The sequence below is a fragment of the Rattus norvegicus genome, chromosome Y, assembly GCF_021556685.1.
Source record: "Rattus norvegicus strain SHRSP/BbbUtx chromosome Y, alternate assembly SHRSP_T2T, whole genome shotgun sequence".
Lineage (NCBI taxonomy): Eukaryota > Metazoa > Chordata > Mammalia > Rodentia > Muridae > Rattus > Rattus norvegicus.
Window position 1 is genome coordinate 15,125,956 of NC_141555.1, and position 24,370 is coordinate 15,150,325.

The window sequence follows — 24,370 nt, forward strand, 5'->3', positions numbered from 1 at the left end:
GACTGAGTATTGAGGATTGAGCTATATTAGGGAACATAAAAGTAAATTCCCATTTAATAACATGCTTTTTGTCATGAACAAATACAGGAACATAGGATTCCATATATTTAACATATAAAATAGTTTTGGTCTTACATTTTCCTCTCCTTCAATTTCCCATAGATATTTCTAGAATATATATATATATATATATATATATATATATATATATATATATATATATATGCATGCATGAACAGCACTTGAAACTACTCAGCAGAAGAATCAGTGGAATGATGGTGCAATTGAACTCATCATAAAAGAATGTGTTTTCCAAATCCTTATCTGACATAGGAATCATATCCATAACATAAGTCCCAATATATGTTATTCTTCAGAAATATGTTACATATTTGAATAAATGCTTAAAATAATTGGACAATAATTATCAAAAAGTACATGAAAAATTCTAAACGCACAAATCATTGGTGAAGTTTAAATACAAATGACAATACTTATACTGTGTTGCTGGATAAAAGAAACCTAGTATACGGTTGCTCGGACTAAATTTCAATATAGCTACTATAGAAATCGTTATAGAAATTAAAACCTGAAATCACTTGTGATTCAATAGTACCACTGATGAAATATATACCTGAAGGAATCTATCTGTATATTCCTGTGATACCTTCATTAAATGAGTTTATCTTCTAACTTTTCACAATATCCATGTTACAAAATGGGATGAATAACATATACAGACACTAGATCTTTATTTAAGCATGAAAAGAGAAAAATGTCATCATTGAATGGATACTGATAAAGCTAGATATAATTGTCACGATTGAAAAAACAGAATTTGAAGACAAATATCTAAATTTTATGAAAACTGAAAACTACTGTTTGTTTGATTTTAAGCCTCTTCTACAGAAGGAAAGTCAGATGTCATATTATAAACACGGTCAAATTTTCCCATGGCTTTGATGGCCATAGAGAAGATCCTACTATTCCTCTTTTGCTAAATAGCCATGTTGTCAAACTGCCTTCCAATTCTTACTGTTTTTGTGAATAGATTACAGCTTATATGAGCTGTGGTCAGAGAAATGTATAGGTGTACTGTGCAGCAATTACTGCAAATATGTGTAACTGCTATAAGTGGTAAGGCCATTAGAAGAAGAATGCTGAGCATAATGTTGGGGAAACATTGAAGAAAAGGAGAAGGAAGAACGTAAGGAGAGGGAGGATGCAATCTGGATATGACACAGTTATTGGACCTATGGACTCACTGCATCTACACTTGTATGCACAAGTCCTGCACATGATTAAGACAACAAGATTAGGGAACATCCCAGTAGGAAGTACTCCAATGCAGTGAAACAATGGATTACAAAGAAAAGGTAAAAGAAAAATATAAAGAACAGGAAACTGGAAAAAGAATGTATCTAGAAAGTGTAGAACCAAGCTAAGGATAGGTGTGATCAAGGTACATTGTATATATGTATGAAGAATAAATAAAAATTCTAGATAAGAAAAATTCTCAAAATCTATTAAGAATTTTGGTATCCTCTGCAAGTCACTTTCCCCCCCTAAAAGTAGAATAGAGTATCCTAACTTTTGGTAAGATGCAGGAAAGTCAATGAAAAAGGTAGTTACATTAGTTCTGTGCATGGTGTCTTCATTAAGGAAATATCAAACTGAGGGTCATTAATCTGTACAGTTTAATTATATCACCTGTTCAAATAAAATAAAATTAAAGGCTGTGTAATGATCCACCAAATCCTAACTGCACACTAGAGAGGTAAATGCAGCCTGAAAAATGCCCTCTTCTTAACCTCAACCATTTTATCTTTGAAACTCTGAATACATATGAATAAAAATGGTCTAACCTGATACACATCATGTACTATGGTGTCTTTATGACTTATATGGCAAGACATTCAGGGTTGCACATTGCCTTCATTATGTCAATCATTTTAAAAATCCTAGGACACCAAGATCTAAAATCCATGGGCTTTGGTCCTGACAGCCATGGACTGCACTCTGTCCATGATAACTTTATGTATATTAGTTAAACTCTGAATGGCAATTTGCTGCCTCAAAATTTAAATTGATTCATTGCTCTGGTTATGAAAATTGTTGTCTTGTAGAATAGTTCTAAATTTCTTATGACAAAATTTCCTTTCTCTTCTGGTGGTTTGTGGGCTATTGATGAGGTTAAACCTCTTCCTTCCCAACATAGCCTTACTATAGATTATTTTTCACTGTTGATCTTATATATACTAAGGATAGGAAAAAAAACACTGAAAATAGTATGGACTTTATTTTCTGTCCCAAAATTTCTTTTGTGACTTCTTCTTCATCATCTTCATCACCACCACCACTAACACCACCATCATCAATGCCATCATCTAATTTACATGAAACTGAATTTGAAATTTTATTACACCAACAAAGAAATGAGAAGTATTCTGCTTGAAGCAGAGATATTGATGGACACTAACTCCTGTGAAGTCATTTTAGTGTTATAAAGACATTGCCAAAATTGCTTCAGATGCTTGATTGAAATGCTAGCGCTCTTTACAACAGTTTTTAAGAGTCCCTTAGTGAGAGAATGGTCTTTTACAGCAAGACCTTCATTAACAGGCTTTGATTTAACCCACCTACCAACAAAGTGAAATTGTGCCAGAAATAAAATAGTGCCTCTCCAGAAACAGCTTTTATCCAATAATACACATCTACTTCTATTTCTTAATTGTCATGTTGCTATGCTCTTAGGATATAATGTATTCTGATTTATTAATGGTATTTTATTATTAATTGAGTTAATTGTGAAAATGTCAATGGAACATACCTGTTCCATGATTGTATCCCATACAAATTTTAATTTGATCTTGAAGAGTTTCATGATAACTGAAGTATGAAAAAAGTATATCTTCCCATCGAAAATTTGTAACATCCATCATGTGAAATACCCACTGTTCCTGAATGGCTTGATGTCTCTGAAAGCATTTAAAGACTCTCCTACTGCATTACTTTAAGTGTGCAGAAACTTTACTTACATAGCTGCAGTTCAAGGTTGGCTGTAAACAAATCACTTTCTGTGAGTTTGAAAGTGATTAAAACTTTTGATATGAAACTAGGTAGGACTTTGAGAAAAGGGTGCAGACAGGCCATAGAAAGTATCTTTTTAAAATTCTTTTCTTAAAATTAGACTTTTTTATTCAATATATTTTATTACTTTTTTTCTTCCCTCTATTTCTCCCCCTTCTTCTATACCTCTCTTGCCACCTGTATGTACATTCCTTCTGTCTCTCAGTAGAAAACAACAGTCATCTAAGCGATAAAAATAATATAAAAGTTAATGAACTTTAATAGAACAAAACAAGCAGATAGAGAAGAGCCAATAAAAGGCACAAGAATCAGGTACAGACACAGAGACCCAGACTTCCATTCCAAACTGGAGAATTCCATGGAAACATAAAACATAAACCAGGAAACAATATCTACAAAATATATACAAAAACATACCGAATAACAATTAATAGATTATTGAACAAATTAAAAAAGGAAATAGAAATTGTGAAGGAAAAGTCCTGACCCATTATGAGACAAGGATTCTCCAAAGACAATGATGAGTTCCCTTATTGCTTTTTTATACTGTCTACCCTTAAAATTAGTTTGTGTATGCAGTGAGAGTCCCTTGGAGAAAAGTAAGTTTTCATTTTCAAATGATGACCTACTGGAGATAATTTATGGTTTAGAGATAAGGTGATGTTCAGTGCTTGCCTTCTTTCAAGGGCTAATTAATACGTAACAAGATCTGTGAGGTGCTGTCTTCTGAGCATTATTCAGTTTTGACACTCTGGGAGTCTCAATAGTTACATCTATCTGAAAAGACACTAAGTTATATTGACCCTGCCTATTCAAATAACTAAATGCATTGCTGGAAAATTAAAAAAAATGATGTAGCCACTGGTGTCTTACTAGTGGGCTAAATGCATAGCTTCACACCCATGTTCATCGAAAAGGCTCAGTTATATCCAGGGGGTCATGAAACAAATATAAGATATGCTCTTGGGGAGGATGAGGTTGAGAGTGTAGAGGGTTTCCATATATTTGTTGTGCATGTATGGAATTGTCAAAGAATAACTTGTTTCTTAATACTTCTAAATGTAAACACCAAGAAAATTTGGGAGAAATTCTTTCAAGTCTGCTCAATTTTTTTTAAAAATTGGGTCTCATTGTGTAGCTCAAATTACCCTAGAACTGCCAGTGTTCTTTCTCCTGCATCCCCTGCTCTTGTAGCAGGTTTACTCAACATTGACAAAATTATAGAATATATGTAAGTCTTCTGTTTTTGAAGTTTGATTACATAATGCAATACTCTGTTATTTGTTTTTCATTTTACAATATATCTTGAATACATGTGCATGGGGAATTTCTTCATGGAATATCATGCATTTAATAAATTGTAGTATACTCATTTCTTTAAATAATAACCTAATTGTGACATTCAGATTATTTTCATTTTCATTAACTAAAGCTTGCTACAGAAAATCAGCATGGACACTGACTCAGACACTGTACTCAATGGTGATTATTTACATTATATTTTGTATTAATTACAAAACACATTGTTGGAATGATGTCAAGGTTGTTAAGTAATGTAAAACTTGTATAAATGCTGCTAAATTTCCATCTCAGGAGACTCTAATAAATATATATTGCCATCAATTTTATATGAGAACCCATAGTATACCATTCAAAATTAAATGGTACATATATTTTTAAAAGGTATCAGTCTCTGATTTCTGTCAGTTCTTTAATTAGGGAAGGATTGAAGAAGTTGAAGGGGAGGGCAAACTCTATAGGAAGACCAGCAGTTGCAAATAATTTGGACCGCTGAGATCTCCCAGACACTGAGCCACCAACCAGGCAGGACACATAAGGTGATCTGAGGACCTGACACATGTAGAGCAGAGGACTGCCTGGTCTGGCCTAATTCTTGAGAGGCTTGACGCCCCAAGGGATATGGTGCCTGTCAGGGTCTGGGGAGCATCCTCTTGGAGTCAGGGGAGGAAGAGGTGGAATGGGATGAGGAACTGAAGGAGGGACATGGCACAATGGCAGGAATGTAAATAATAAAATAATTTTTAAAGTAGTTTCACTCATAAATTCAAATGCTAGTTTCTTTTTAACATCTACATTGCAATTCAAACGTGAAATTTAGCATTTTTGATTCAGAAAAAAGTCAGCATTAATCCTTAATTTACTTTTCATACTATTTGCGATTTTCTCCATTCTTATTACTTTGCATTAATTGTGTTTGTGTAAGTAGAATGCTTAGTATTCATAATATGTGCAGAAAATACATTATGAATCTTTTTTATTTTAATGATCTGTTATACGTGAACATCCATGTACAGATTTTGCACATGAACACAGGCATCTGGGGAGACCAGAAGATGTCAGATCACCTGGAGCTGCTTTTACAGCTGGTTGCCAGTGGCTTCATGGATGTTGGAAAGTGAACGTGTTTGCTCTAAAGAGCAGTAAGTGCTCTTAATCACTAAGCTAAAACAACAATACTTATTCCATAAAAAAATCAACCTATTTATAATTTTCTCATGTATTTCAGGGTATCCTTGAACTTGAAACATCTTGCCACATTTTAGGTGCTAGGACTACATTCAAGCATTATTTTTTCCAGCTCTCTTTTCCTTATCATCGTAAAATGTGTTGGATTAAATATGTTAATATTATGCAGTAAATCCTTTAAATGTTTACTTATAGAACCTTGTGTTACTGTCTGTTTCTTTCCTCTGCAATGACTATATTAATTTTACACTTTGCAATTATCTCTTTATTAACACAATCCATCTCATGTGTTTTTGCTTTCATATAGAATGAACTAAAAGCCTTTTAGTTTTATTTTTTTTGAATAGTTAATCTACTAAGAAAATGTGTTGAAATTCCTATTTTTAGGCCAATACATTATTTCTTTAAAATGTTCCTAGAATTTTGTTTTTTCTTTTTCTTATTATTAATGTTCTCATTAGTCTCATTATTAATATTCTGTGTAAGGTTTTATGTATTCAGGTCATGTAGTGAATATGGAAATCTTCAAAAAATATATGTATAAGTATCAAATTGAGGTTCTTGGTTTTTCTTGACATGAAATATTTCTGCTCGGCCACCACACTTGAACACACTATTAAACTTTAAGGTGACATACAGCTCCAGGATGCTTTTTTATAGATAATATTTTCATCATTTTGCTTTTAATAAATATTTTTAGTTATTCTAATATATTTTATTTTCAATGTATATTTGGTAACACAAGTATACTTATTTTATTATTTAATTAATAATTTAATCATAATCATTGTGTACTTGAAACCTAGCTAGAAAGAATGGAATGAGAAAGTCTTCTTTCTGCCAAGGTTGGTATAGCTACCAACTACATGTGATTTTTAATCACTTAAAAGGAGTTAGGATTATATTATTAAATTATATTTCCCCCACACCAAGTAAATAGAATTTATTTTGTTTCAATTAATTAAAGATGCTATAGTAGGAAAAAGTTTAATTTCCTTTTGTTAGGTTAAGACTAAATTTAACTTTTACATTCTCCTGCCTATCAGAATATCGCTATTCTTATACAGAAATATGTGCCAGGCACAGGTCGAATTTCTAGTATAACATGTAATTACAATCATCAGTCTTGTCAGTTTCAATGGATTGTTCACATCATGCATGTAAAACACAATGATCAACATGGCAGGATAACCATAAGAGCCGTGCGGTGTTATAAATAGCTTGGTGATAGCCAACAGATCTCTAATTTTGCTTAAGTCATGTTCAATGAACATGGATGGTACTGGTAATTTAGCCACATATATAAGGATATTGAAGCTGTGGTTATGGGGTGAATGTACAGACTCTTACGTACTTAAGCCTGTATCATAACTAACAACAATCAAAGCCATGTGCCTTATATACAGAAATAATTACAGTCTCTGCTACAAAGATCACAGTAAAAATCCCAGACATTCAAAATGCAGGATAGAAATGCAAGTCCAGTCTCAATGGCTCTATCTAAAAAATGCCACTTAATTCAAGACTTAGGAACATTACAGATGAGGGGGCAAAAAGACTGTAAGAGAATAAAGTTTACTATGAGATGGTGTCTCAAAGAAACACCAAAGAAATTACACTTATCTCACTAACATGACTGCCCAAACAACAGCTGAGGAAGAGAGGAAATGGGGAAGAATTAAAGTTTAGTTTTCTTTCTGGTTCAATTCCTTCTTCTTCTTCTTCTTCTTCTTCTTCTTCTTCTTCTTCTTCTTCTTCTTCTTCTTCTTCTTCTTCTTCTTCTTCTTCTTGTTTTTGTTTCTTTCTCTCTCTCTTTCTTTGTCTCTCTCTCATTTTTGGATATTTCTCATTTACATTATGAATGATATTCCCTTTTCCAGGTTTCCAGTCCATAAACCCCTTAACCCTTCCCCCTACCCTTCCATAAGGGAGTTCACATCCCCACCCACAGCCTTCCAACACCTCAACACATTCCCCTACACTGGGGTCCAACATTTTCAGAAAAAATTGTTTCTCATTCCATTGTTTCTCAGCAAGACCATCCTTTGCTACATGCAGTTGGAACCATGGGTCAGACCATGTATAGTCTTTCTGTTGTGGTTTGGTCCCTGGAAACTCTGGTTGGTTGTCATTGTTATTACTATGGGGTTTCAAATCGGCTCTTTAAATCCTTTCTCTAATTCCTCCAACTGGGGTCTGATGCTTGGTTCAGTGGTTTGCTCATGGCATTTCCATCTGTTTTGTCATATTCTGCTATGTATCTCAGGAGGGATCAATATCCAGTTACTGTCAGCCTGCACTTCTTAGCTTCATCCATCTTATCTATTTTGGTGGCTGTATATGCATGGGCTACATGTGGGACAGGCTCTGAATGACAGGTCCTTCAGTCTCTGTTATAAACTTTGCCTACTTGTCCCTCAAATGGGTATTTTGGTTCCCCTTTTAAAGAAAGAGTGAATCATCTGCATTTTGGTCATCTTTCTTGAGTTTCATATGGTCTGTGTATTGCATGATGGGTAATTCAATCTTTTTGGATAATATCTACTTAATAATGAATGAAGACCTAGTGTGTTTTTCTGTGATTGAGTAACCTCACTCAGCATATTTTCTAGTTCATTCCATTTGCCTATGAATTTCATGATGTCATTGGTTTGATAGCTGAGTAATATTCTATATTGTAGATGTACCACATTTCTGTATCCATTCCTCTGTTGAAGGGCATCTGGGATCTTTCCAGCTTCTGGCTATTATAAATAAGGCTGCTATGAACATAGTGGAGCACATGTCTTTGTTATATGTAGGGACATCTTTTTGGTATATGCCCAAGAGATATATAGCTGGGTCCTCAGGTCATGGAATGTCCAATTTTATGAGGAACCTTCATACTGATTATAAGAAGGGTTGTAACAGTCTGCCATCCCACCAACAATGGAGGAGTGTTGCTCTTTCTCCAAATCCTTGCCAGTATGTGCTGTCACCTGAGTTTTTGAAGTACAGAATGAAAAGGATTATGGCCTCTAAGGGCATAGGCACTTCACAGGATTTGTCTTCATGCGGGTAACGAACAACTAGAATTGGGCTTTCCCAAAACATGTTGTCTGTAGATGGGATATCTGTTTCTTTAAAATTCATTTATTAATTTACTCACTTTACATCCCAAAATCAGTGCTCCATCTTCATGGGATGCCAACACTCATTGTCGAGGGACCTGTAAAAAGACAAAGCTACACATTTGTTACCTATGTCCTGGGGGCTCATGTTCAGTCCACGTTCACTTTCTGATTGGTGGTTCAGTCTTTGGCAAACCCGAGGAGTCGCTGTGAATTTACTCTATTGGTCTACCTGTGGAGTCCCTCACTTCATCTGGGCCTCGATTCTTCACCAGTTTTTTTAAAAACTCTCCAATGTTTGGTGATGAATCTTTACACTTGTTTCTCTCAGCTGTTGGGTGGAGTCATTCGGAGGACAGTTATGCTAGGATTCTGTCTGCAAGCACGATAAAGTATCTATACTAGTATCAGAGATTGGTGCTTGCCCATGGGGTTGGTCTCAATCTGCGCTAACCATTGGTTGGACGTTACTTCCATGTCTGCTCTACCTATCTTTGTCTCTGAAGGTCTTGTAGGCTGTGTTCATTTTAGATTGAAGTTTTTGTGGGTGGGTTTTTTCCTTATCACATCACTGGGAGTCATGCCTGGGCACAGAAGTGGCCAATTAAGGATCTGTATCACCACTGCTAGATTCACCCCAATAAACACCCTGGAAATTCGCGTTTCCCAGGCCTCTGGCACTTCCTAGAGATGCGCACCCCACACTTGTGATTTCCATTCCCTTTTCCCTGAATTCACTATACCTAATTCCTCCAAACCACTATACCTAATCCCTTCTACACACTCCCTTCCCTACCTCCCCTCCCATTCAGTTTCCTCCCTCCCTCCATCTTCCTCAATATCTATTCTGCTAAATCCATTTTAAAGTCAATATTTAGGAAAAAACAGTTAGTAAGTATAGGAAGTATTTCATACGTAATTGTGGTTGATGTTTAGGCAAGATATGAACATATTTAATTTTATAGATGTCAAAATTACTACAAATATTGTTAGAAGAGACACTGTCTTCATTACATACAACATGAAGGAAAACCATTTATATATTCTTTTAAGTTATACAATGGCATCTATTAAATGAGTTATACACATCACACAACTTTATTACGTTTAAAGCTCTCTTTATTGCAAATATTTACACAATGAAAAGTACAAAGGCTTAACTCATGTGAGTGTATGTTGTTTCAAAGTTAAAGTTTAGATATACAGGTTGATGACAACAGTCATCTCAGATTCACAGGGGATAAATACTTCAGGGAGTTCTCTCTTACGTTACCTGTCTTCTTTCCTTTATTCCTAATGAATACTCATCTTATTTGGAGCCCCTACTGTGAGAGATGGATCATAAAATGCCTGAGAGTCTACAACCCAGATTACATCTATGGGAAAGAAGAAAGACAACATCTCCAAATAGTACACACAGTCATACTTTCTTGTAGATCTTAACACTTGAAACAAAATGCAAAGAGAAAACGCCTTTCCTAGGATATTACAATATACAGGAAATGGTAGCTGTAGGAAGCATTCTCAGGGGATTTTCAACTTCTGCACCTAAAAACAAAACTGCCTCCATGAATGTGAAGATTTATTTCTGTGGCAAGAAAGCCAGTTTTTCTCTTGTCAGTTTTGCTGTCTGTCCATCACTAGAGCATCAGCCATGCTTTATGAATGTGAACAGATAAACACATACCAGTTTTCACTTCTTCAAAGAATTTCAAGAAGAAACTGAAAGAGAATATATAATGTTTTAGAGATGAAAAATGGGAATTTAAATTAGCCAGCATAAATATGTTGTTAAAATTTTCTGCCTTCTATCAATAATTTTCACTTTTCCTGCTATGAATAAAAAGATGGTTATGTAATGTCTACCAATTCCCAAAGCCTGAAACATTGTGGAAAACTGTCTTATTTCTCCCTAACTTGGTGTTTAGATCAGAGGACTAGGTGAGGGTGTCACTCTCATGTAGAAGACCAAGGAACTTTCTGTATTTGCCTGTATTTTCTCTTGGTAGCATGCAAATAAATCTTTCAGTTCCAAGAACAAAAACATGACCGTCCAATTGGACTCGCATGAAAAAAAAATCTTTCTTCCTGCCATCAATGAACTTTAGCACACTGGTAACAATGCAGATATCAATATAATGAAATAATCCTGTGATGATGATGATGATGATGATGATGATGATGATGATGATGATGATGATGATGGAATAATCCCCTCGAGGGATCACAGAATAAGGAAAGTAAATGTTGAGATGTGTTTTTCAAGTGATATTGTATCAAGGAAAGAAATTTTCTATAGGACAGACTCCTCACACAAGAAAATACTCAACCTGTCATGGCTTCACAGAGAGAGTAGAGAACCAGAGTGGTCTCTTAGGACAAGGGAAAGATTCGCCAACCTTCTAAAAAGAAGAGCAATCCAGACAGTCTGTGTAAGGATAGTTTGCTTATGCATGACGAACACACACAAACACACACACACCCACACACACAGACACATATGCACACACACACAGATACACAGAAACACACACAAAGAGACCTAGTCAGTTAGACAAACAGACATACACACAAAGAGACACAGACAGACAGGCATACACAAACACACAAACACAGACACACATACACATACACAAACACACAGACACACACAAGTATACACACACAGAGATACACTTAAACACATACAGACACACACACAGACACACTCACACACATACACACACATATACACAAACGCAGACACACAGACAATAACCAATATACAGATACAGACAAAGACAGAGTGAATCACACACACACACACAAACACAAACATACATATGCACACACACGCACACACACACACACACACACACACACTCATCTCTTTTCTCCTTCCTAGAGTGTCCAGGTGCACAACAGGTGTGAAAGGATGGAGTGGACCCAGGAAACAGTCAGTCAGCAGAATATTGGTCTGCTTGCAAGTGAATTTTGGTTTCTTCCAAGGAATTCAGTGTCACAGCTCTAGAAGGTATTCACGGACACGCTGTTTGTGTGCATATATTTTACTAAGGGTGAACAAGGGCTAAACAAACATTAGAGAGCAGGAAGGGGTTTTTGTGTGCATTTACTTCAGTTTCAGGCTTAAGGTACCAGGAAGGCCTCATTTGCTATATCTTAATAATCTCTTTCCCAGCATCGGTCTGTTGTTCAGGGATCTCCATTTGACCTCCTCAGTAATCGACTCCACTGAATGAGCCCCATCCCCACCCCTGACGTCCTACTTGCTCGATTTCAAAGATTGAAGGTTCGTACTCTGCATTCTCTGTCAGATTAAATCCTCAGGAACGTGGCCCTCTAGACACCATGAATTAACCAGTGCATCCATCGAGTTTCCAAATTAACCCGTATGTCCCCTATTTCTGGCCGGTTCTCTCTGCAACGCGCTATCCCTCCATCTTCCCCGCTGACCTTCCACTCCTGTCCACAGTCGTCTGCACTCACTCCCAGAATATGTTCCAGTTTTCCTTTCAGAGATGTCGATGATTTCCCCTCACCGGCCATCTTTCCTGGGTCCTCTTTGCATTTATGAATTGTAGATAGAGTAAGATTTATCGCACAGCTGATACCATCCATAGGTAAACGCGCGCCATGTTTTTGTCTCTAGGTCTCAGCTCCCTTTCAGTCTGTTTTTTTTTTTTAATTCTAGTTTCAAATATTTTCCATGAAGCTTCATGATATCATGCCCCCATCCCAATGATATCATTCGCCAAACACATGATATCATGCCCCACTCCCATGATGTCATGTCCCACGCCCAAGATGTCATGCCACACCCCCAAGATGTCATGCCCCACTCCCATTTTGTAAGGCCCCTGTCTCCGTGATGTCATGCCTGCGCCCCTTGATAGAATGGTTGTATCTATTCACCAGGTAACATTCTGAATGATGCCCTGTCACCAGACTCCTCCAGGCCCCCACCACTTACAGTCCCACCTTCTATCCTCTCCCCTTCTTCTCTGAGCGAGTGGAGGACCCCTCTGTGTGCACCCTCTACCCTGGCACATCAAGTCTCTGCAGAAGTAGATTCATCGTCTCCCACCAGGTCCTGAAAACGCAGCCCGGGTAGGAGAACAGGATCCACAGACAGGCGACAGGTTTAGTGAACACACGTGAGGACCATTGTGATCCTTTGCCTCTCTCAGTCCTTCCCTCAGCTCTTCAGTGAGACTCACTGAGCTCCATCCGATATTTGTCCATGTGCCTCTGCTTCTGTGTCAGTCGGCTGCTCGATGGAGCCTTGCAGAGGACAATAACATTACCCTTCTGTCAGCAAACACAAGAAAGGACCATTAGTAATGTCAGGGTTTGCCGTTTGCCCATAGTATAAGTCTCACATCTGGCTACTTATATTTTGGCCATTCCCTCATTTCCTCTTCCATCTCTGGCCCTGTGTCTATAATAGAGAGGGCGATTTCTGGGTCAAAATTTTGGGGGTGGGTTTCTGTATTTATCCTTCCACCTTAGGTCCTCCGTGGCTACAGAAAATGACCATTTCAGTATCCATATCCCGACTGCTACAAGTCTCAGCTAAAGTCAACCCCATGGACCCAGGACAGCCTCACCCATCCCAGATTGCAGGCAAATCATACAAATAGCAACCACCCTGGACAGTCACTGATTTCAGTTTATTCCCTTGGCACTCTGTCTCTCTTGCCCGTCTCTCCCAAGAAATGATTCTCAAACCCCATTTCCCTTCCCATCCCCTCAGCCACCCAATCCTTTCCTTCCATCTGCCTCCTGTCATTATTTTATTCCTCCTTCTGAGTGAAATTCAAGCATTTTTCTTTGGTCTTTCTTCATGTTTAGCCTCTTTGGTTCCATAGACTGTAGTGTGTGAATTCTGTACTTTATGGCTAATACCCTCTTTTAAGTGAGTATGTACAAGTTATTTTGGGACTCAGTTCTCTGCTTCTGCAAAGGAGGTTGCCCCTGACTATACCTCTATCATGGATTAAGGAGATTGCATATGAACCTCAGTGTCCATTGATACGGCTCCCTGTTCATTTCATTTCATTGTTATTTAGATGCTGTCTCTATTCCTAGTACATTATCTGTCTGAGGATTTGTCTGTCGGGATGATGTTCCCAAGGAACCAGCTATTGTTTTTTTTTTTTTTGCTTTTTTTGTTTTTTTTTTTTTATCTTCGTATTCTCTTTGTTTCTGATAGATCACTTTCACCCCGAGTCTGATCATTTCTTGCTGTCTCCTTCTTTAATATGTATTTGCTTCTTTTTATTGAAGAGATTTAGGGTGTGCTTGAAGTTGCTAGTATGGGGTCTCTCCGGTTTCTTTATGAGCACTCTGTGCTGCATATTCGTGGTCCTCTTACCACTTCTTTCCTTATGTCCCTCAAGTTTGGAGAAGCTGTGCTTTCATTTTCATTGAATTTTAGGAATGCTTTTTTTTTTTTTCATGTATTCTCTGAACTGGTGGTTCTTCAGTTGGGAGTTATTGAATTTCAATGAGTTTATACACTTTTTCATATTGTTGAAGTCCAGTTTTAATCCATTGTGATCTGAGAAAATCCAATGGTTAGCACAATCTTTCTGTATCCGATGTGGCTTGTTTAGAGTGGGAGAACATTATCAGTTTAGGATAAGGTTCCATGAGGCACTAAAAAGGGAGTGTGTACTTTTGTGTTCGGGTGAACTATTATGTAGATATCAGTGAGGCCAATTTAATTGAACCACGTGTTATATATCATTTATTTATTTATTTATTTATTTATTTATTTATTTATTTTTACTTTCTGTTTCAATGGCCTGACCTTGGTGACAGTGGGACATTGATGTTCCCCACTACTCATATGTGAGGTTTGATGTGATATTTAAGCTTCAGCAACATTTCTCTCACCAATATTGCTGCTTTTGTCTTTGGAATATAGACATCTGGAATCGAGATGCCATTTTGGTGGATTTTTCCTCTGATGCATATGAATTGGGAGAGAGAAGTGCTTCTAGTTGAGGCCTCATCTCAATCTTTAGACTAGTATTACTCTGACTATCATTACCTGACAGTGATTCTTTTTTTTTTTTTGTAATTAACTTGAGTATTTCTTATATACATTTCGAGTGTTATTCCCTTTCTTCCCTTTCCCGGTTTCCGGGCAAAAATCCTCCTCCTCCCTCCCCCCTCTAATTACTAAGGGGTATTCCCCTCCCAACCCTCCCCCCATTGCCGCACTCCCCCCAACAGTCTAGTTCACTGGGGGTTCAGTCTTAGCAGGACCCAGGGCTTCCCCTTCCACTGGTGCTCTTTCTATGATATTCGTTGCTACCTATGAGGTCAGAGTCCAGGGTCAGTCCATGTATAGTGTTTAGGTAGTGGCTTAGTCCCTGGAAGCTCTGGTTGCTTGGCATTGTTGTACATATGGGGTCTCAAGCCCCTTCAAGCTCTTCCAGTTCTTTCTCTGATTCCTTCGACGGGGGTCCTATTCTCAGTTCAGAGGTTTGCTGCTGGCATTCGCCTCTGTATTTGCTGTATTCTGGCTGTGTCTCTCAGGAGCGATCTATATCTGGCTCCTGTCGGTCTGCACTTCTTTCCTTCATCCATCTTGTCTAATTGGGTGGCTGTATATGTATGGGCCACATGTGGGGCAGGCTCTGAATGGGTGCTACTTCAGACTCTGTTTTAATCTTTGCCTCTCCAATCCCTGCCAAGGGTATTCTTGTTCCCCTTTTAAAGAAGGCATGAAACATTCACATTTTGATCATCCGTCTTGAGTTTCATTTGTTCTAGGCATCTAGGGAAATTCAAGCATTTGGGCTAATAGCCACTTATCAATGAGTGCATACCACGTATGTCTTTCTGTGATTGGGTTAGCTCACTCAGAATGATATTTCCAGTTTCAACCATTTGCATACGAATTTCATAAAGCCGTTGTTTTTGATAGCTGAGGAATATTCCATTGTGTAGATGTACCACATTTTCTGTATCCATTCCTCTGTTGAAGGGCATCTGGGTTCTTTCCAGCTTCTGGCTATTATAAATAAGGCTGCGATGAAAATAGTGGAGCACGTGACTTTTTTATATGTTGGGGCATCTTTTGGGTATATGCCCAAAAGAGGTATAACTGGCTCCTCAGGGAGTTTAATGTCCAGTTTTCTGAGGAACCTCCAGACTGATTTCAAGAATGGTTGTACCAGTCTGCAATCCCACCAACAATGGAGGAGTGTTCCTCTTTCTCCACATCCTCGCCAGCATCTGCTGTCACCTGAATTTTTGATCTTAGCCATTATCACTGGTGTGAGGTGAAATCTCAAGGTTGTTTTGATTTGCATTTCCCTTATGACTAAAGATGTTGAACATTTCTTTAGGTGTTTCTCAGCCATTCGGCCTTCCTCAGCTGTGAATTTCTTGTTTAGCTCTGAATCCCATTTTTAATAGGGTTATTTGTTTCCCTGCGGTCTAACTTCTTGAGTTCTTTGTATATTTTGGATATAAGGCCTCTATCTGTTGTAGGATTGGTAAAGATCTTTTCCCAATCTGTTGGTTGCTGTTTTGTCCTAACCACAGTGTCCTTTGCCTTACAGAAGCTTTGCAGTTTACTGAGATCCCATTTGTCGATTATTTACCTTAGAGCATAAGGCATTGGTGTTTAGTTCAGGAAATTATTTCCAGTGTCCATGTGTTCCAGATGCTTCCCTAATTTTTCTCCTATTAGTTTGAGTGTGTTTGGTTTGATTTGGAGGTCCTTGATCCACTTGGACTTAAGCTTTGTACAAGGTGATAAGCATTGATCAATCTGTATTTCTCTACATATTGACCGCCAGTTGAACCAGCACCATTTGCTGAAAATGCTATCTTTTTTCCATTGCATGGTTTTGGCTCCTTTGTCAAAAATCAAGTGACCATAGGTGTGTGGGTTCATTTCTGGGTCTTCAATTCTATTCCATTGGTCTATCTGTCTGTCTCTGTACCAATACCATGCAGTTTTTATCACTATTGCTCTGTAATACTGCTTGAGTTCAAGGATAGTGATTCCACCTGAAGTCCTTTTATTGTTGAGGATAGTTTTAGCTATCTTGGGGTTTTTGTTATTCCAGATGAATTTGCAAATTTTTCTGTCTAACTCTTTGAAGAATTGGATTGGTATTTTGATGGGGATTGCATTGAATCTGTAGATCGCTTTTGATAAAATGGCCATTTTTACTATATTGATCCTGCCAAGCCATGAGCATTGGAGATCTTTCCATCTTCTGAGGTCTTCTTCAATTTCTTTCTTCAGTGTCTTGAAGTTCTTATTGTACAGATCTTTTACCTGCTTGGTTAAAGTCACACCGAGGTACTTTATATTATTTGGGTCTATTATGAAGGGTGTCGTTTCCCTAATTTCTTTCTCGGCTTATTTCTCTTTTGTGTAGAGGAAGGCTACTGATTTATTTGAGTTAATTTTATACACAGCCACTTTGCTGAAGTTGTTTATCAGCTTTAGTAGTTCTCTGGTGGAACTTTTGGGATCGCTTAAGTATACTATCTTATCATCTGCAAATAGTGATATTTTGACTTCTTCTCTTCCGATCTCTATCACCTTGACCTCCTTTTGTTGTCAGATTGCTCTGGCTAGAACTTCAAGAACTATATTGAATAAGTAGGGAGAGAGTGGGCAGCCTTGTCTAGTCCCTGATTTTAGTGGGATTGCTTCAGGTTTCTCTCCATTTAGTTTAATGTTAGCAACTGGTTTGCTGTATATGGCTTTTACTATGTTTAGGTATGGGCCTTGAATTCCTATTCTTTCCAAGACTTTTATCATGAAGGGGTGTTGAATTTTGTCAAATGCTTTCTCAGCATCTAATGAAATGATCATGAGGTTTTGTTCTTTAAGTTTGTTTATATGATGGATCACATTAATGGATTTCCGTATATTAAACCATCCCTGCATGCCTGGGATGAATCCTACTTCATCATGGTGGATGATTGTTTTGATATGCTCTTGGATTCGGTTTGCCAGAATTTTATTCAGTATTTTTGTGTCGATATTCATAAGGGAAATTGGTCTGAACTTCTCTTTCTTTGTTGGGTCTTTGTGTGATTTAGGTATAAGAGTAATTGTGGCTTCATAGAAGGAATTCGGTAGTGCTCTATCTGTTTCAATTTTGTGTAATAGTTTGGATAATATTGGTATGAGGTCTTCTATGAAGGTCTGATAGAACTCTGCACTAAACCCGTCTGGACCTGGGCTCTTTTTGGTTGGGAGACCTTTAATGACTGCTTCTATTTCCTTAGGAGTTATGGAGTTGTTTAACTGGTTTATTTGTTCCTGATTTAACTTCAGTACTTGATATCTGTCTACGAAATTGTCCATTTCCTACACATTTTCAAGTTTCGTTGAATATAGGTTTTTATAGTAAGATCTGATGATTTTTTGAATTTCCTCTGAATCTGTAGTTATGTCTCCCTTTTCATTTCTGATTTTGTTAATTTGGACACACACTCTGTGTCCTCTCGTTAGTCTGGCTAAGGTTTTATCTATCTTGTTGACTTTCTCAAAGAACCAACTTTTGGTTCTGTTGATTCTTTCTATGGTCCTTTTTGTTTCTACTTGGTTAATTTCATCTCTGAGTTTGATTATTTCCTGCCTTCTACTCCTCCTGGGTGTATTTGATTCTTTTTTTTTCTAGAGCTTTTAGGTGTGCTGTCAAGCTGCAGACATATGCCCTTTCCTGTTTCTATCTGCAGGCACTCAGAGCTATGAATTTTCCTCTTAGCACAGCTTTCATTGTGTCCCATAAGTTTGGGTATGTTGTACCTTCATTTTCATTAAATTCTTAAAAGTCTTTAATTTCTTTATTTCTTCCTTGACCAGGTAATCATTGAGTAGAGCATTGTTCAATTTCCACGTATATGTGGGCATTCTTCACTTATTGTTATTGAAGACCAGTTTTAGGCCGTGGTGGTCCGATAGCAAGCATGGGATTATTTCTATCTTTCTGTACCTGTTGAGGCCTGTTTTTTGACCAATTATATGGTCAATTTTGGAGAAAGTACCATGAGGAGCTGAGAAGAAGGTATATCCTTTTACTTTAGGATAAAATGTTCTATAAATATCTGTTAAGTCCATTTGGCTCATGACTTCTCTTATTCTGTCTACGTATCTGTTTAATTTCTGTTTCCATGATCTGTCCATTGATGAGAGTGGGGTGTTCAAATCTCCTACTATTGTTGTATGTGGTGCAATGTGGGTTTTGATCTTTAGTAAGGTTTCTTTTACGTATGTAGGTGCCCTTGTATTTGGGGCATAGATATTTAGGATTGAGAGTTCATCTTGGTGGATTTTTCCTTTGATGAATGTGAAGTGTCCTTCCTTATCTTTTTTGATGACTTTTAGTTGAAAATTGATTTTATCTGATATTAGAATGGCTACTCCAGCTTGCTTCTTCCGACCATTTGCTTGGAAAGTTGTTTTCTAGCCTTTCACTCTGAGGTAGTGTCTGTCTTTGTCTCTTAGGTGTGTTTCCTGTAGGCAGCAGAATGCAGGGTCCTCGTTGCATATCCAGTTTGTTAATCTATGTCTCTTTATTGGGGAGTTGAGGCCATTGATGTTGAAAGATATTAAGGAATAGTGATTATTGCTTCCGGTCGTATTCTTATTTGGATGTGAGGTTATGTTTGTGTGCTTTTCTTCTCTTTGTTTTGTGGCCAAGACTATTAGTTTCTTGCTTCTTCTCTGGTATAGCTTGCCTCCTTATGTTGGGCTTTACCATTTATTCTCCTTTGTAGTGCTGGATTTGTAGAAAGATATTGTGTAAATTGGTTTTTGTCATGGAATATCTTGGTTTCTCCATCTATGTTAATTGAGAGTTTTGCAGGATACCGTAACCTGGGCCTTTATATATTACTTGACCTTTTTCCCTTACTGCTTTTAATATTCTTTCTTTATTTTGTGCGTTTGGTGTTTTGACTATTATGTGACGGGAGGTGTTTCTTTTCTGGTCCAATCTATTTGGAGTTCTGTAGGCTTCTTGTATGCCTATGGGTATCTCTTTTTTAGGTTAGGGAAGTTTTCTTCTATGATTTTGTTGAAGATATTTACTGGTCCTTTGAGCTGGGAGTCTTCACTCTCTTTTATACCTATTATCCTTAGGTTTGATCTTCTATGGAATCTTCTGCTCCTGAGATTCTGTCTTCCATCTCCTGTATTCTGTTGGTGAAGCTTGTATCTACAGCTCCTTGTCTCTTCTTTTTGTTTTCTATATCCAGGATTGTTTGCATGTGTTCTTTCTTGATTGCTTCTATTTCCATTTTTAATTCCTTCAACTGTTTGATTGTGTTTTTCTGGAATTCTTTCAGGGATTTATGTGACTCCTCTCTATGTGCTTCTACTTGTTTATTTATGATTATCTGGAATTCTTTCAGGGATTTTTGTGACTCCTCTCTATGGGCTTCTACTTGTTTAATTATGTTTTCCTGGAATTCTTTCAGGCATTTTTGTGATTCCTCTCTGTAGGCTTCTACTTGTTCTCTAAGGTAGTTCTTCACATCTTTCTTGAAGTCCTCCAGCATCATGATCAAATATGATTTTGAAACTAGATTTTGCTTTTCTGGTGTGTTTGGATATTCCATGTTTGTTTTGGTGGGCGAATTGGGCTCCGATGGTGCCATGTAGTCTTGGTTTCTGTTGCTTGCGTTCCTGTGCTTGCCTCTCGCCATCAGATTATCTCTAGTGTTACTTTGTTCTGCTATTTCTGACAGTGGCTAGACTGCCCTATAAGCCTGTGTGTCAGGAGTACTTTAGACCTCTTTTCCTGTTTTCTTTCAGCCTGTTATGATGACAGATTGTCCTGCTTTCGTGCGTGTAGTTTTCCCTCTCTACAGGTCTTCAGCCATTCCTGTGGGCCTGTGTCTTGAGTTCACTAGACATGTCTCTTGCATCAGTAAAGTTGGTCTTACCTGTGGTACCGAGGCTCAAGTTTGCTCGCGGGGGGCTGCCCAAGAGCTCTCCATGGCAGCAGCAACCAGGAAGATCTGTGCTGCCTTTTCCGGGAGCTTCAGTGGACCTGGGTTCCAGATTGGTGTTTTCCTCTGGCGTCCGAGATGTGTATGCAGAGTGCAGTCTCTTCTGGTTTCCCAGGCGTGTCTGCCTCTCTGAGGGTTTAGCTCTCCCTCCCATGGGATTTGGGTGCAGAGAACTGTTTATCCGGTCTGTTTCCTTCAGGTTCTGAAGTTGTCTCAGATGCAGCGGTCCTGCCGCTCCTGGGCCCTCCCCTACGGGAACCCAGAGGCCTTATACAGTTTCCTCTTGGGCCAGGGATGTGGGCAGGGGTGGGCAGTGTTGGTGGTCTCTTCCACTCTGCAGCCTCAGGAGTGCCTACCTGACCAGGCAGTCGGGTCTCTCTCCCACGGGGTCTGGGAGCAGAGAGCTGCTGCAGGCCAGGATCCGCGGTTGTGGGACTCCCGGTAAACACAGGAAGTGCCCGGTCTTAGAGGAATTCTGCCTCTGTGTGTCCCAAGATCACCAGACAGGTCTCTTGCAGCAGAAAGTTGGTGTTACCTGTGGTCCTGAGACTCAAGTTTGCTTGCGGGGTTTGCCCAAGAGCTCTCCGTGGCAGCAGCAACAAGGATGATCTGTGCCTCCGTTTCCGGGAGCTTCAGTGCACCAGGGTTCCATATGGCATTTGGTGTTTTCCTCTGGCGCCTGAGATTTGTATGCAGAGTGTAGTCTCTTCTGGTTTCCCAGGGCTGTCTGCCTCTCTGAGTGTTTAGCTCTCCCTCCCACGGGATTTGGGTGCAGAGACCCTGACAGTGATTCTTTAGATTTCTGAGTCCATAGATGTGATTAGCTGGAGGTTCTCTTTTCTTTTGTTTCTTTCATTTTTTTTCATTTTGAACAAAATTCATTGCTTTTTTATTTGGATATTTCTATATATACATTTCAAATATTATTTCCTTTACCACATTTCTGTCCATAATATCCCTATCTGGTTCCCTCCCTTTTTTCTCTAATCCCTCTTACTGTCCCTTGACATTTCCTTTAACTATCAGTCAAACCTAGGGAGGACCAAGGACTTCCCCTTCCATTGGTGCCTAACAAGGCCATCCTCTGCGACATATGCATTTGGAACCATAGGTCTGCCTACGAACAGGCTTTGATTATTGTTTTAGTACCAGAACGCTCTGGTTCATTGACATTGAAAGCACGATCCGCTCTTTTAATCCTTTCTCAAAATCTACCAACAAAAGGTCCGTTTTCAGTTCACTGTTTTGCCACTAGCTTTCACTTCCCTATTTGACATGCTGTAGCTGTGTCTGTCAGGAAAAATTTATATCGGTTTCTGGCAGCATGCATTACTTCTTAGCTTCATCAATCTTATCTTGTTTTGTGATGCATATGTATTCTCTTGTACTGCTCTGACTATCATTTCCTGACAATGACCCTTTAGATTTCTGAGTCGATAGATATGATTAGATGGCAGTCTTCTATTCAGTTATATTATCATAGGCTAGCTATGGTAGAGACTTTGATTAGGGACAAGCTCACCTACACATCTCCTGTATGGATAATAAGGATATTTTTGTCCTTCAGTCAAATGAGGCCAACATTCTTTTCTGCCTACGGTCCTGATGCTGAAAAATCAAGAAACTTTCACCACTGGATAGTTAATGACGGGCAAGAGAGTGGTATATTCATGAATAAAGGGCAAAAGACATGGGACAGGGTGGTGCCATTAGTTGCCGCCTTGCTCCATGACGGATCCTGGCTAAAAGATTCTCTTGGCCATGTTATAAATATCACTGCAACCTAAGACAGACAAAGTTCTTGAGTGATTCATTCTAGGACAAGCACGGCCATTTGACACTTATTCATTTGACTATAAGGAAGGGGGAGATGTAGGGAGTGATGCCATTGAAGCCCTACATTGTTGATGTTATTATTATGGTTAGAATTAAGTATGACTGGGTTCATGGAAAATCTCCAGTCAGGAGCAGGAGCCTATTACAAATCTGGTGGTCAAGAAAAATAATAATATGAAAAATGTGTCCTGATGACTAATAGTATGACAAATCTGTGAACTTTCTGACATCTTGTCAACATCACCCAATTCCCTGACCACACAAATATTGTGTCCTTCGCCTGCATAAATGTTTCATACTTCCCCCCTCCCTCTGTTACCACTGTTATGCTATAAATTCAGCCATGGAGAAAAATAAAATTGACTCGTTGTTCAGATTCTTGTCTCAGAGTCCTTCTTTGCGTTGATTGTACCCAGTTCCCTTCCAGGTACCCTCAGACCCCTCACTTACACAACTCTTGTAAACCTTTCTCAAAATCTACTAACAAGAGGTACGTTTAAATGTCACTGGTTTGCCACTATCACTCACTTCTGTATTTAACATGTCTACCTGTGTCTCTCAGGGAAGATCTGTATAAAGTTCTGGGTAGGATTCATTTCATAGCTTCATGAATCATACCTAGTTTTGGTATATATAAATATATATATACCAAATATATATTAAATATTATTTCATATATATATATATATATATATATATATATATATATATATATATATATCTGAGAGTTAAACCTAGGTTGGACCAGGAACTTCTCCTTCCATTGGTTCCCAACATGGCCATCCTCTGCTACATATATATATATATATATATATATATATATATATATATATATATATATATATGAGGTGGCTCCTACAGCTTAGAGTTTAGGTGGAATTTTAACATGGATTCTGAGAAACTAGGTCAAGAATATAGAATCCAATAATGACAGTTCCAAGTAGACTTCCTCCTTTTCTGATGAAACTATTGATGTTGAGGTTTCCCTGGACCTCAAGCCATTCCTTTCCCTGACACTCCTCCTATATCTTATGTTTGGCCTGAATATAGAAATATGGTAAAATATCTAAAACCCTGAAGTCTGGCCCTGGGAACACATGAAGCTAGATAATAAAGAACTGATACCTAATGGGACTACAAAACCACACTCTGTAATCCATGTTGTTCTTTGCTTTACTGATGTCTGGTAATTGTTGGATAAAACAAGGATTTCGGAGTTCATCATTTGTAGGAGGTTCACAATAATTACGCTGTTATATTCACTCTATAGCTGAGCACCCTTTGCTGCCAAAATCATTGCAAAACTTGTATTGGAAAACAGAATTTTTGAATACACATTCAGGAATATACAATAAGAAAATGTAATTAAATATTCACTCAATTAAAGGTCTGTAGGGAAAACACTAGCCTTTGGTAAACAAAGAAAACCTAAGAAATTGAATCATATGTCACAGGAATTGTACATTGAATAAAATTATTATCCAGAAGAATATCATCGACCTCACGTTCCTAGAACATTTCTACCCATGCCAAACCCCTGAATACGTTTCTCCATTCAGGGCATGTAACCACTAATGAAGCAAATGAAGTCTCTAGATTTAGAGAGATGTAGAACAGAAAGGTTTACACTGTGTCACAGGAGACATACCTGGAAATGGCACCCTCAAAACTGGTTAATGGAAGGAAAGCTGTTTAGAGGTAGGCCATGGCAGTTCTCAGAGACATCATCATTAGGGCCTCCCTGAAAAATCTTTTGCACCCTGGAGAGCCGTAGCTTCTTCTGTAATGTCACAAGTGTTGTTGTGTCTTCAACTGCACCTCAGTATTCCTTCAGTACCTCTAGTGTT